Here is a 12,165-nt window from a genome sequence, read left to right on the forward strand (position 1 = left end):
CTCACTTTCAAACCTGTGAGTAATCAAAGCATAAGATCTACCACCCATTCTATAACATATTCCACTGAAATAAATCTTCACTTTCTATATATTCATATATATTATGTGATAAATATATCCCTCTTTAAGTATGAGATAGGCAAAGATTAAAGAACACTGTGCCAGATAGCAAATGAAAACAGAAGCAGGATTTGGGCAAAGGATACATTGAAAACTGCTAGACATATGGGGAGACAACCACTGCAGAGGAAAAGTTAGAGGCACTTAAACACAAAGATATATTTTAACTTGATATGTACGTTTCTGTCTCAACTTCATGTTCTTTGCTGCTGCTGCTTCTTTTTCCTCCTCCTCCTCCACCTCCATTTTCTCCTTCTCTTCCTCCTTCTCCTCTTCCTCTTCCTTCTTCTAATTTCTTTTCCTTCTTTTAATAGCATGAAGTCCAGTTAGTGCTGTCAATGTGCACATAAGGCCTCTGGCCACCCACTAAACCTTGGGCAATATAATAGCAGCCATATCCCCAAAGAAACAGTACTTTTCCACCATGACAGGTTTGAACTTCCATGTTAATACCTTTTCTGATAGGGTGAGATCTTCGAAGTCCTTCTCTCATTCATGTTACAACTCTTACTGGTTTAGTTCATATAATAACAGCTATGTGAGTATATGGTGAAACCATTCTCTTATGTTGTAAAGACAACATTTCACATCACTCCTCTCCACTCTACAGCTTTTGAATTCATCTCCTCTGTGAAGTTTTCTGACCTTTGTGGGAGGAGGGAACATGGATGACTCTTTTGGGGGTAAGCGTAATAATCATTTATTCACAGCACTTCAAATAGTTACGATTATCTTCATTAACCATTGTTCACTGCATAAAAGAAACTTCTCTGACCAAGGTTGAGAGCAGCAAAGACCAGCTTCAGTGGATGCCACATAAAATTGATCTGTCCTCAGTGCCTGCTCTCAATTTCACTCCTATTTGATCCTGATGTGGCCCTAAACACAGTACTTCAAGAACACTGAACAAACTGCCTTCCTCCTGGCAACCATTTTGTCACATGCCTTCTCATACTTGATTAAAAACAAGTTCTGGTACCCACTAGGAGGGTCTTAAGAAAAAGGGTTAGAATTTTAAAAGCATGGGACCTGAGTTGCAGGTGTCCAGCAAGAAAGGAGACCCCAGAGATTTGTCAGAGTTTCATTCTGGAGGATATGTCTCAAGAGAGCCACAGTTTTCCCAGACAGAGCTTTGCAAGATAAACCAGATCAAAGCTGGCTGGCTCTGCATTCAGTGCTGCCCCCTGCTCTTCACATTTTCCCCCAGGGAGCAGCAGTAGGCCCTTGTGTATCTCTAGGAGCAAGTGGGTACTAGGGAATTAATGAGCCAGGATCTCCATCCATAAGCACGTTTTCTGAGAGATTATTCAAAAACAAGGCAAAGGTTGTCAGAAAAACAGCCCAGTCCTTGAGGGGGAACAACAAGAAGCCAGTTTGGGTTCCAAGTGTAGCCCTGTTGGGTTTATCAGCTCAAAGACTCCCAGATAAAGCTTCACTGGGCTCCCTCAGAACTACATGGCTCTCCCAGGGCTCTGAGTTACCCTAGTGCTGATGAAAGTTCTACCTGCAAACATGAGTTCAAACTAGAAGTATGTAAAATGCCGGTATTATAATACAAACACATGAAATTTCTATTAGGTAGTTTTTGGTTTTGTTTAAAATTGAATCCTTGATAATGATACAAAAAGTCATACAATTAAATTATGTATTTGAAATTTTTTTAAAAAATCAGTTGCTTTTAACACACATATACCAGTAATGGAGTCAAAAGTAACTTTCAGCATCCAGGAGAACTGATAATGATGAGTTACTTGAAACTCAACAATGTCATTATCTTTCATTTGCAGTAGATGGGAATTAACACAGAGACCCACAGTGGGCAACATGCAGAGAGTGAGGGATGTTGGAGCACTTAGTCTGAAATAAGATGTCTTCATCAATCCTTGCCCCTCAAAGCTCAGGAATCAATCTATGTGGAAAAAGAGGTAGAAAGATAGTAAGAGACAGATGTGATTGAGGACTCCAAGAAAACTGGGTCTTCCAGACACACCAGGACTGATGCACACAGGAATTCACAGAGACAGTGGCAGCGTTCACAGGGCCTTGCTCAGCTTCAAGCCAGACAACGTCCCAGAACTGAGAAGGAAGAGGTGGACACGAGGTTCCATCCCTCGCCAACTAGGGAATTTTTATTATCTATTTTTAAAAGATTCCAAGCACCTAAAATTTTTTTCCAACTAAATATCTAAAAATCTATATTGTTATCAAATCATACCTGGTAATTAAAACTGAGAAAAAAATCCTACCATAATTAAAATCCAACTTTTTAAAAGTGATACAACATTTATAAGCAAGTTGCTAGGGGAAAATCATGCAGAGTTGAAAACAGTACACTTTTGTGCAAGATTAATCACCTTTTGTATGTGCACTGTTCAGATCAAAATGTCAAAACAATTAAATTACAATTTTGTCTGGCATCAATAGTCCATGCAACAGTGGGAAACAGACACAATGATTCCAGGTATACTGTTTGCTTTTAAGTAGCAGACAAATTGAGCAATGAAACAAATTTTGCTAAAGAAAACATGAGACAAACTGCCAGATCACAGAGGTCAAGGAATTCATCAAGACTTACTTTCCATACAAACTCAGGGGAAAACAATTATCTATTCCTCATACAAAGAGAAGCAAAATCATGGCAGGTATTTAATTAGCTATAAATTAAATATAACACAGAGTCTAATAAATTGCAAATAACAAGTGAGTCACACTGATGTTTTAGGAATACCAAATGAATACTTCTCTGTATGTATACATGTGTTTGTGTGCATAGCACGAGAGTGACTCTTCAACTCTCACCTTAACAAGCTTTTTTCTCTGATGTAGTTCATACATATGATATTATCAAGAAAAAATACAACAAATGCCGGTGGGAATGTGAGGAAAAGGGCATCTGTATACACTGTTGGTGAGACTGTAAACTACTTCATCACTATGAGAATCAATCTACAGGTTTCTCAACAACCAACATATAAAACTACCATATGACTCCACTAAACAGTCTCTGGCCCATATGCCAGGCCTCTGTCTCTTATTACAGAATAACATCATGTTAAATGCTGGTCTGTTCACAGTAGCAATTGAAGGAAATCAGCCTAGATGTTCATCAATTGATAAATATTGAAAACACAGTACACCGAGACAATATAATTTTATTCATTGCTAAAAGGAGAAAAAAGATGTAGTATAAAAAATATACTACATGAGTAAACCAGCCCAGAAAGAGAGATGTCAATACCCTTTATGAAGGCCAACACTTCATAAGCTAACTAAAATATATGTTTAAAAATGAGTTTGAATACAGGTTCTCTGCATGGTGAATAATGCTGTGCCTAGTCACAGCATGGAGTTTTAAACAAAAATAATTCTCTATGAGTTGTTTGCCAAAGTCCTTCCCCAAAAGGTCCACAGCCCCAATAAATACAGTTGTCACTGCTCTTGGTTGCTTGCCAGCACAACAGGTAAGGGCCTGTTGCTGAACACATCAGACTTTGGTTAGAAACAGAGAACTCAGTGTGTAAACTGAGCTTGCAGCTTCCTTCCTACTAGTTAATGCTCATAAGGACTAAAGGTGCTATTCTGTGGCCTGCTCAGGAAGAAAAGTTATTCAGAGTGGGCCAAGCTGTAGACCCTGTGTGCTATTACTAATGCAACAGGAGCTTGACTATTTGGAAGATAAGAAATCATTTTCTGGTTGGAGTCCCACTCTATGAAAAGAATATCTATGTCTATATCTATATATCTGTCTATATCTATATCTATATCTATATCTATAGATTACCTCTCAGAGCTTAGTACCTTACTAAGAGTTTGACCAAGTATATCTATCTATATATATATAGATATATATATGTATATCTATATATATATAGATAGATAGATAGTATATCTAGATAGATAGATAGATAGATAGATAGATAGATAGATATACTTGGTCAAAGATAGATATATATAGATATATGTATATCTATATATATAGATAGATAGATAGATAGATAGATATACTTGGTCAAACTCTTAGTAAGGTACTAAGCTCTGAGAGGTAATCTACTACTGTTTTTGGTAAATAGTGTGAATCTGCCTTCTAATATTTATGTTCATATCCCCAGAAAAGTGCTGCTCTCACATTAGGCAGTCTTTGGTGGTAATGGTGGAGAGTCGTGTGTGTGTGTGTGTGTGTGTGTGTGTGTGTGCACGCAGGGGATGGTGGTTAACTCAGAGACTTATAACTGGTCAAAATCCTGAGAATAAGTGACAGGATATACATATGTCCCAGAAAAAGACATGTACACACAGTGTAAGACCTGCGACCTGCATAAGATTGGATGCATTGGCACCCCATCATGAACTCCCCACTTTGTCATAATGAGCTACTGGCAGTTGGTAGCTGCTATAAGAAGGTGAAGTAATTTCATTTTCTTCAGTGGGATAGCCACTGGTAAGTTGCACATGCTCCAGTAAATTCATACCCATGTTCATATCAGTAACCCTAACTAACCTGTCAGAGGATTCCGGAAAAAAAGGAAGTAGGATAGTAATAGGAGTGAATATTAGAAAATAATCGAGCAGTCCTGCTAGGCCACAGAGGAGGGCTTTGCAGCCAGCCCTGAAGATACCTGATAAAACAGGGTCAGATGAAAGGGGAGGAGGTCCTCCCCAAGCAGTGGACTTGGAAAGGGGCAGGATACAGCTGGGATACAGAGTTAATAAAATGTAACTAATAATAAAAGAATATAATCATAATAAATGTGGATGAGATTTTCAAAAAAAAAAAGAGAAAAAGAAAAAGGATAAAAAGTAAAAACATAAAAAACAAAATGGACATTAGAATCGTTTTTTTTTCCCCAAAGCAAAATGTAAAGTCCTTTTCTCCAGTAATTCTCAGAATCTGACAGTATCAGTTCAACAACTATTCTGACCAATAGGAAAGAAAAATTGTTACAAATGTCAATGAATCACAACTGTCCTGTACAGATGTCGGGAGAAGCAATTTAGAGAACCATCAATTGCCCGCCCTACATCTATATCCACGCACTTTTATTACTGTAGATATATATCCCATGATCCTAGCAAAAGATAACCTCTATCTTGCTACAAATACATTTTCTCTCTTGACTGGAAACACTGCAGTCCTCTCTACTGCATAATCAATGTTTCAACTGTATTCATTCCTTCCTATTGGCATAACAATGTACCATTGTTTTTCCCACCTTTGAAACTCTGTAACATATGAACTCCAACTAACTGCCTGCCTGGCAAAACTTGGACATGTGAATGAGTTAATGTACTAATCCAATGAGCACATCTACCTCCTGTAATCTGCCCTGGCTCAGTAAATGGAATTTCTGTCTTAATAGCTAATCAGTGTCCCTGCTTTAAATCCTTGCTTTCCTACAGTCTTTCCCCAAACACCTAACCAGAGTGGTGTTTTTAAACAGTTGTACTGAATCGTTTCATTCCTTTTGTCAAAACGCTCCAAAAGGCCTTTCATGTTACTTTAAGAGATACTGTGCTATCTCAGTATACTACACTATGAAGCTCCTACAGGGGTGGGGGGGAGTTTAAAACCATATACAGTACCCCCCCATCTACTCCACTCCATCTACACAAAACCTTAACCTTGACAAGGCCCCTGCAGACTTGCTGTTCTTTGCCTGGAAAGCTCTGCACCCAGACAGCCTGTTTTTCTCCCTCACCTGCTCAAGTTTGCTGAAATATGTTGCTCTCTCTTGAAGATTTCCTTCGTCAGGCATTTTAAATTGCTAAGCACAAAAACTAACTTTATATATATTTTTTCATTTTTCTTGTTGTATATGCTTTCCACAAGAAAGTGTAATCCGAGAAACCAAGGTTGTCTGCTTTATTCTAATGCGAAGGGTAGTATGTGGTAGGCAGTACGCAGTCTGTGTCAACTATATATATATATATAAGCAAGAATCAGGCTCTCCACGTGACCTAGTAATGCTTTATGTAACTGATAAATTATATAATTCACTCTTGCTGGAATCCTTATAAAATGTCTGGAATACTCTTTATGTGGCATCAGTATGAATTTGATCACCCTTACCAGAAAGCAACCGTATTTCTGAGAAATTCTGAGATCAGAGATCACTGCTGATTATAAAAGAAAAAAAAAAAAAATCCCCCTACCGTGAAGAATTTCTGAGGGATAAAAAGAAACGAGGAAACTCCTTCTTAACTTCTAACTTAAAATCCAACCTTCCCTTTAATTTCCATACTCTTCACTGCACCTGGGTCTGCCATCCTGGGACTCACACTGTCCCTTTCGGGACAAAAGAGCAACTAGAGCCCAGGGACTGACTTCTGCTTCTCACTCCTGTCCCTGCTTAGCAGAGAGTCTCACTCGTGGCTGACGGAAGGGAGTGAACAGAGCGAGCGCTGGCTGCGGGGCAAGGTTACCCAAGTTTCTCCCCACTTTGGCGGGCATAAAGCCTCCCCGCTAACTTAGCTCAGGGCTCAGCGCCCCTTCTGGCTGCCGGGCCGGGGAAACTGAGCCCGGGCACTGGGGATGCTGGCGACCCGACGGCCACCGGGGCACTGCGAGGACAGACCGCGGGGCCCGCGGGGGCGGTGGGGCTCGTGCAGCGGCAACCCCGCGCGAGGGCGTCCCGGGCTCGGCGCACCCGCCCGGGAAGCCCGGAGGCCGCCGAGCAGCGGGCGCGCGCCCGGCCTCGCCCCGCGCCCCCCGCGGGCTCCCGCGGCCCGGCCCGGGGACGGGGACTCGCGTTACCTGAGCGGCGCCGCGGCTCTGCGGTACGGCGGCCGGCGGGGCCGGTTTTCGGCAGCCGTAAAGCGCGGGAGAGCGGCGACCCCCCGACTCCGGCGGGCGCCGCCGCGGGCCGAGCGTCTCCTCCGCGCGGGCGTCGGCCGTGGCTAGCGCTGGGCCGGCGGCTGACTCACCGGATCCGCGCTGCCAACGCGGACCGAGGGCCGCGGGAGGAGGGCTTTCGGCGACGCCGCCGAGGTGGACACTTGGCCCCGTGGCGACCCCCATCCTCCCTCTCACCCCCTCCCGAGATGGGCGCTTTTTGTGTGATTTCATCCTCTGACTGTTTTTTGGGGTCCCAGGAAACCTTTAAAAGATAAAAAGAGCATGGTTTTCTAGACCACATGCGTAGGTTCAAATCTGTGCCTCGGTTTCTCAAATAGTGCTGTGCTTTTTAAATAGAGGAAGCAGAGCTGGAACGTGGTAGGATGGACTAGACTAGGGTCCTGATTTCAGGTGTCAGGTGGCAGAAAGGATGTCCCCTCAGGGGAGAAGCAGACGGATCTGAAGGTTGAGGTCATCCAATGGTCACTTAGGTACTTCGGAACCAGTCTGGGATTGAAACCAGTCTCAAAATAGAGATAATGAAGATACACTTAAAATGGGCTTTTTAAAGGGAAAGGTTCAAAAAGAAAAAGTTTGTTTTTGTTTTAACATCTTTCTCTCTCTCTCTCTCTCTCTCTCTCTCTCTCTCTCTCTTTCAAGTACGGAAAATTAAATATACGTCACAGTAGAAGAGAAGAATCTGGAACCTCAAAGTGAAAAATGCCAAGGGAAGGAATTGAATTATGTTGGGGAGAGAGGGAAGAACTGAGCGAGGAAAGAAAAGCCTGAGTAGCCCATGAGAGACAGAGGAGAGAAGGGAACACAGAGCAGAGCAGTGAATGTGCTTGCTTTTTGGAAATTCATGACAAACTTTGTCCACTGAGGAAAATTGTTAAAATATGTAAACAGATAAACAACTGCCTGCAAATGAGCCCCGCGTGAGGATTCTTTGCTCTAATGAATGAGATCTGGCAGGTCTGCAAAATGAGGATATTCTTTCTGCATCTTGAGGGGTTGAGTCATCAAAAGTCAGTGGGCTGGATTCCTGAAAGGCATGACAGATGGAGCACTCTGGTTGGTTTTAATAACGGTGTGATGTTCCCTTCTGTGCTTCTGTCAGTTTTAGAAGAAAGGAATGCACATACAAATTTGAGCAGCGAATGTGGAAATAAAAGCTAAGCTAGTTACTTAATGTTAGGGTATCCACCCACTCTGAGCTGACAGTAAGGACTCCAGACAAATCCCATGCCTCCAGCTTTCTTTTTCCTTTCTTCTTTGTTTCTGTTTTCACTACATTTGGTTTTATCTACTTACTTTTTGTTTTGTTTTTACAGTGGAACTGCTTAGGGAAAAGGTGGTTTCAATTAACATGAAGGAATGGAAAGAATTTTAGCTGGGCCTCTCTAAGCAGGGTAGAAGTTTCTGAATGAAAGGATTTTTCGAAAGTTTGAAGGAGAGTGAGAGTCGCCAGATACAACATCAGAAAAGATTTGTTTTCAAACAAGGGAACAATAATAAGACTGGCTAGTGACGCAAAATAGGATAGAGTGGAAATCACCCTAATTAGCTGAAGAGTTAAACACCATTAATGTTTTCGTTGAGACAGGGAAAAACAGATGCCTTCTTCCAGCACTGATCCCTTCACACTGAAAGAAGTGTAAGGAAAAGAGAAAGAACTTCTATCTAAAACTTCTAGATAGAAAAACTTCTTTCTAAATGTTTCTCCCAGTGGTCTCCTGCAGGGTAAAAGGCATAGATGTATTTTCCTATTTCAAGAACCCCACCATTTTTCAGTTTTGCTCACCCTTCAAGCTTATTAAGCTTTTATTAGTGTGAAACACAGAGATAAAAATCTTAAGAGTGGGAAGCTCTTAATGCTTTCAGGGTCTGAAGAGTTCTCTTTTCTGAAAATAAGACCCGAGGAGCGTTTTTGAAGGAACTTTAGCTGTAGGATGAGTATCTGTCATTTACTTTCAACAAATAAGCATCATGAAATCAAGCTAAGGACAAAAAAGGTTTTATCAGAACAAAGACAAAGCATTCCATGCCTGAAAACCTTTGGTCAGGGAAGAAATTTCTGTTGTTCTTTAAGAAAATTCTTGATCTTGTAGACTCATTAAACACCTGAATCACGGGGGACTTTCTGGTTGGACACTAGCAGTGTGCAACCTTGACTCATAGGTGTGAGCGCATATTGCAAGTTTATTCAAAAGAGCATTTTTTTGACTGGTAGTTGCTTGTTTGAAAAATCTGAATCTGAAACCAGTTTTTAATAAGCATAAAAGATTTAAAGCAGGGGCATAGTTCAACGGGCAATGCACTTCCTACACAAGTGTGAGGTGTGAAGGCCCGAGTTTGGATCCCAGAACCCACATAAAGTTGCACACCATAACATGCACTGGAAATCTCAGTGTTATTTAAGTGCGATTATAATCCCAAAGTGAGACCAGAATCCCCCGGAGCTCTGGCTTGCTATAAACCTTAGATTTCACTCCGAAAGCTAGCCAACAAGGTCTATACCTTTGTTTGGCCACTGCCTCCTCCTGATACTTAATACCAAGTTCCGTCTATCAAAATATTGAAGCCCAGCAATCAAAAGCCTGCTTTGGCTCTCCTAATTAACATGCCTAGATAAAATTAACACCTCATCCTTAAAGGGATTCCTCTTATACCTTTATAAACTGCCATTTTCCTATGTGCCACGTCTGTCTCCTCTCTATCCAGAGGCAGTCCTTTGTTGTCCCCTCTGGTACAAATACCCTTTCCTTTCTCCCTCATCCTCTATTTCTTGTGTTTTACTTTTAATCTCTGATGCCTGACCCTCTGGGAAAAAAAATATCTCCTCTGTGTTGAGAATTTGGTCTTGGGGGTTCATGAAGCAAATACTTTTTCTTTCACACAGTGGCGACAAGAACACTTATCTCCAGCGTTATGGAAGGCAAGGACCCTCACTCACCTAAGGTTTCCTCTGGTATCAACCCACAAAAACATTCACTCTCATCACATACATGCACTCAACATATGCACACACCATGTGAAGATAAACAAGAATAATTTAAAGTGATCAAATTTGATAGAGGTGAAATTTCAGATGTGAAGCCTGGTCTTCATGCGGGTCCCATACTAACTGGAGTGAGGGCTGTCCCTGACTCTGCTGCCTGCCTTTGAATATCTTTCCCCTCACTGGGCTCTCTTGTCTGGCCTTAGTGGGAGAGGATGTACTTAGTCCTGCTGAGATATGCTGTGCCATGGTGGGTTGGTAGCCTTCTCTGAGGAGAAGGCAAAGAGAAATGGTGGGAAGAGGATGTGAGAAGAGAGATGTCTGTGGTAAGGCTGTAAAACAAATAAGTAGATAGATAGATAGATAGATAGATAGATAGATAGATAGATAGATAGATAGATAGATAGATAGATAGGAAAAAAGAGAAAGATAGTTCTTTGAACTTCAAAAGTCTTAGTTTCATTTCCAACCTGGTCAGTGAACATTTCTTTCATAGGATAAACATTTTGTTACAAAGTTCCCAGTTGCTTAATCACTGCAGCAGCAACAGTTAACCAACAAAGCAGACTCAGCAAATGCAAGCTTTTGTAAGCTAATTTCAGGAGTGAGATCCACACCAAAGTTCAAATGTGGTTGTCAAACCAAATAAATGTTAGCCTAACTGGGAATGTTGTGGTCTGAAATTTCTGACTTGGCAAGAAACACGGTTTTTCATTTGTTGGGTTTTTTTTTGTTGTTGTTGTTTTGTTTGTTTGTTTTAGTGCATGGGTGCTTTATCTGAATGCAATTCTATGTATCAGATGTGTGTATGGTGCCTGAGGGTCAGAAGATGACATAGATCTCCTGGAGTGGTCCTTACCTTATATGCCTTGTGAGCGCAGAGAACTGAAACTGGGTTCTCTGGAAGAACAGGTAGTACCATCTCTCTCCAAGGTAAACAGTTCTGAAGATTCAGGTTGTTATTCTCTATGTCCACAACTTCATCATCATATAAGCTAAAACTCCATACACCTAAAATAATTCTTTTTCCCTTTCCCAGTCCAAGGGATAATCAACATTCTGTCCTGTTTCTACAATTTTTAAGTCCTCTAATTCACATATTATGTTTTGCTGACAATGTTATTTTGCTTAATATAATGAGCTCAAAATTTACCCATGTTTGTCAGAATTTCTTTCATGTTAAAGCTGAATAAATTTCTGTTGTAGGCATTTAGTCACATTTTGATTATCTATTTTTCCTTTAGTGGACAATTCTCTAGTGTGTTTAAGCTTTTGTGCACAATGTAGTTACAAATGTCAATATACAATTATCTCTTAAAGATCCTATCAGCCATTCTTAAAATTGATTTGAACTAATGACAGAAGTCATGGTGAATTTCCTCAATTCATGCCTGAGTGGTCAGACGTATGGGTCATCATGCCCTTTGAATTCAGAGGAAATCACATGGGATTGAGCCCTAAACCACAAGACTTATTAACTTACAAGATAGGCTGCTGGTACTACAAAATTGCGTGTTTGAAATTGTGACATTAATAAGTGGTTTAGCTGTATCTGTTTTTTATGTTTTGGGGAAACAACCAGGCTGAATTCTACCATGGTAGAACAGTTGACTGTGCCATCAGTAGTGAATACAATTTCCTCTTTCCCTAAATGCTCACTGTTATTTACATGTGGCTTTCTTGATGATAGCAATTCTGATTCTGGTGATATGGAATCACAAAGCAATTTTCATAATGGATAGGTATATTGATAGTTTCAAATGATGTATCCTAATGCCTCCAGATTTATTTTTCTGCTTAAAATTGATTTGATTAATCAGAACCTTGTGCTTCCAGATGGATTTTATGATTGTTTTTTAATTCTGTAAAGGATGTTACTGAGACAGTGGTGGATATTGCATGGACTCTGTGTACACCCTTCAACTATGTGTTCATTTTCATAATATTAATTCTACATCTAAAATCTCATAGGAGACACTTCCATTTTCTAGTGTCTTCTTTGATTTCTTTCTTCAGGGTTTTAAATTTTTCATCATTCTCTTTCCCCTTCACTGCTTTCCTTAGGTTCATTCCAAGTTTGATGTTTGTTTGTTTCTTTGTTGTTGTTTCTTTCAGTTTTGAAAATGGGACTTATTTTCTAGTTTCGTTCTCAGTTGTTCACTATTGGCATATAAAAATGTTACTTTCTCTGTACGTATGTGTTGTCTTGTCA

General features: G+C 40.6%; 1 protein-coding gene across 2 annotated transcripts in view; it reads right to left on the bottom strand.

Moving 5' to 3' along the window:
* Naaladl2 (N-acetylated alpha-linked acidic dipeptidase like 2) overlaps positions 1–7,029 on the bottom strand; it is a 1,327,651-nt gene extending 1,320,622 nt beyond the window's left edge. For both annotated transcript variants that reach the window (XM_060378133.1, XM_060378134.1), the window contains exon 1: positions 6,872–7,029. The gene's annotated coding sequence lies outside the window, so the exon portion shown is untranslated. The remainder of the gene's footprint in view (positions 1–6,871) is intronic.
* Between the last annotated feature and the right edge of the window lie 5,136 nt (positions 7,030–12,165).

The sequence above is a fragment of the Meriones unguiculatus genome, chromosome 2 (assembly GCF_030254825.1).
Source record: "Meriones unguiculatus strain TT.TT164.6M chromosome 2, Bangor_MerUng_6.1, whole genome shotgun sequence".
Classification (NCBI taxonomy): domain Eukaryota; kingdom Metazoa; phylum Chordata; class Mammalia; order Rodentia; family Muridae; genus Meriones; species Meriones unguiculatus.